The following is a 3,069-nucleotide window of genomic DNA, read 5'->3' as shown; positions in this document are numbered from 1 at the left end:
GCATTTTTGTGAAAATTGGCTACTTGAAGTTTTTTGTATTGTTGATCATATTCTGTTCCTATTTTACTATTCTAAAACTGTTAAAACATGACCCCTAAAGGTTAAGAGGTAAAAATGATACTATTTGGACCTTAAAATGTTAACTGTAGTAATATGTTGTTGTAACTTGCTACTTGTTTGTGTCCATCGAATCTAGAATTCCAAAAACTGAGTGGGAACCTCATTTTTCAGTGCCAAAACTACTTGAACTTTGCTATTTTGTAAATTGTGATAGACTATGGGATTGACAATATTGAACCATGTCTTGTTTGGCCTTATCTGTGCTTATGGCTTAATGTTATGTTGAGTTGAATCTACTACTTTGCTAAAATAAGATCATTAAAGGTAAAAGTCAATAAAAGTGAATTTGTCTTCACCTAGAATGTGAACTGTGACCATTTGTTATCCTATAACTTGCAACTTGTTGGATTCTTGAATGTGGATCTTCAAAAATGAATGAAGAACCTTTTTGTGTTTGTTGCTTTGCAACATAGAATAGGAGCTTGAAAATGAAATACTGGATCTAATTTATCTTGTTTATATGCTAAGCTGAGAAAATAGGATGTTGAACTACTAAAAATAGGATTTGTGAATCATTTGTGAAAACTGATAAAAACCAGAACTTGCTTTTTTCTTAAAAACTTGACCCTGCACTTAGGTAGAGGCCTTCATATGCATACTTAGTCTAAAAACTGGATCTTGATCAACTTGGCACTTCATAGATATTTTAGGACACTGTTTAGAAATATAACTTGTCATTCATTTGGAATTCCACACCTTAAGTTGCTGTTGATGTGGAAGGTACATTATATTGGGATTTTGGAAACTTTTTTGGTTTAAAAAAAAAAAGTTTGGAATTCTGTGTGTGTATATGTGCTAGTTTCTGTGACTCCTACTTAATTGCTTGTTCCTTATTTAAGTCTTGGAACATGAATTATTAACCAAAGATGACTGAAATTGATAGAACAAGGTTGAAACTTAGTATTTGAACTGGAAAGGTAAACAACAAAATTTGAAAAAATGGAAACTGCCTACTTGTATTGTTGATTGGCTTGACACTGCTGCATTCCACCTAGTGAGATCAACTAGCTTTGAATCTCTTTGAGAGATCATGCATTATTGGACTAATTTTAACTTGATAAGATCATGCTATTAAGAAAACTTGCAAGAATACAATATATCCCTGTTTCTTTCTAGAGTACAGATAGAGCGTTCACCATGATTAAAGTTTATTGTTAGTTTTCCTACATGATACTTGTCCAAAACTGTTTGAAATTGCAACATTGATTCACTTGTGACCCTTAGGAGACTGTAAATGTTTGAACTTTGAAAACAGTTTGGGAATTTGCAGTTTTGAAAACAAAAAGCCTTTGTACCTGTTTTGTCTTTGAATCTTCCTAAACTAATTGAGTTTGAATTGAAGACCTTTCTTGTGAATTACATTTGTCTAACCTTGTGCCTCTACTTCTTTAAAAGCTGGAAATTTGAAAACCTTTGTTAAGTGAGAATTGCTCTCATTCTGGACTGTATAGATCATGAACCTTAAGTGTTTATTTGGCTTCAAAACTTGCTTGGTATGCTATATTTCGGTGCTGATTTTGCTTTGCTTAGACTCTAGATCTTTGGCCATCTGTTTTCACTGGAATGTTACTTAAACTACTTGCCTAAAACTTGCTATGTGATAAGAAAGACTTGCCTATCTACTTATTTGAATCATTGTTAAGTTCTGAGTATTTTTTGGAAATTTGATGCTACTTCTGGGTAGTTTTAAGGAGTTGCTTGAAAGAGAAACATGGGAATACATAGTATACAATAAGTATATGTGGAGGGTATGCCCCCTTAAGGGATTTTGCTCTCGATGTATGGGTATATCATCTAGTATATCTGGTATATTGGGGCATCTACACTTAGAAAAATGCAGGCTTATGTGACTGTTTGGGCCAGTTGGGCCTGGGCGATCGATTTAGCTCAGATTCTTTAAATTTTGTCCCTTTTTGCATAAAATGACCCCTCCCTTTGATATTTAGAAATTATGGGCCTGGCCCAATTGTCTTGTAATTAATTTTTGGCTATGTAATTAAATTTATGTCCCTAGATTAAGTACTAATATGTTGTATACCTCTTTTTTTTTTTTTTTTTTTTTTTTTTTTTGTAAAAATCCCTATCCATTGGTGGGTCCAACGAGGCTCACCAACTCCATTTAGATCGAGTCGACCTCAACCATGGACGACCTAAGCATAGGAGCAAAATTAGAGCGGAATAAGTTAAATTGCATTATTTTCTGTTGGGCTTGGTAGGCCCAACTCCTTACATTTCTATTGCTTATTTGTCACTATATGCTTATTGGAACCCTTTAATAATTGTCACAAATTTAGAGTTGCTAAAAAATTATTATTTCTAAGTGATAAACTGATTTTGATGAAAAAGTGACGTGTAAAAATTGATTTTGGGACAAAACAGACTTATGGACAAAAAATGGACATTTTTTCAAACATAAACTATGATTTTGAATAAAAAGGACTTGGCAATTTATGGACATTGAGACAAATTGGGACCGTACCTATGGATAATTTGAACAAATGAACTTAAAATGACCTTGGACTGATATTGGACTAAAAAGACTAAAAAATCTAGAAATGTAAAAAATGGTTAACGTATGGACACTAATAGTATGCCAAAAAGATTTTTATAAAACTTAAAACTAAAAACCTTTTCTAAAAACTCGGGTGGGCTTACGTAGTGTTCTACTTAGGTTAACGCCTTCGGGTTTTAACCGAGATGTACTACTTCGAAACCCAAAACACCCAATTTTGGGTAAAACTCTACCATTTTCGTTTATTGAAAAGTGAGTATTTTTGCATAAATGACACACCTTGATTTGCGGAAACATAAACAAAAGCAGTTTTTATCAAAAACAACTTATATCTACAAGGCATACTATTAGAACCCGTTAGTCAACCGTATTTTACGGATCCTTAATACCGGGGTGCCTAACACCTTCCCCGGGGGATTCCCGGAACCCTTACCCAA

Source organism: Lycium ferocissimum, unplaced genomic scaffold (genome assembly GCF_029784015.1).
Source record: "Lycium ferocissimum isolate CSIRO_LF1 unplaced genomic scaffold, AGI_CSIRO_Lferr_CH_V1 ctg2219, whole genome shotgun sequence".
NCBI lineage: Eukaryota > Viridiplantae > Streptophyta > Magnoliopsida > Solanales > Solanaceae > Lycium > Lycium ferocissimum.
Note: the sequence above shows the minus strand (reverse complement) of the source record.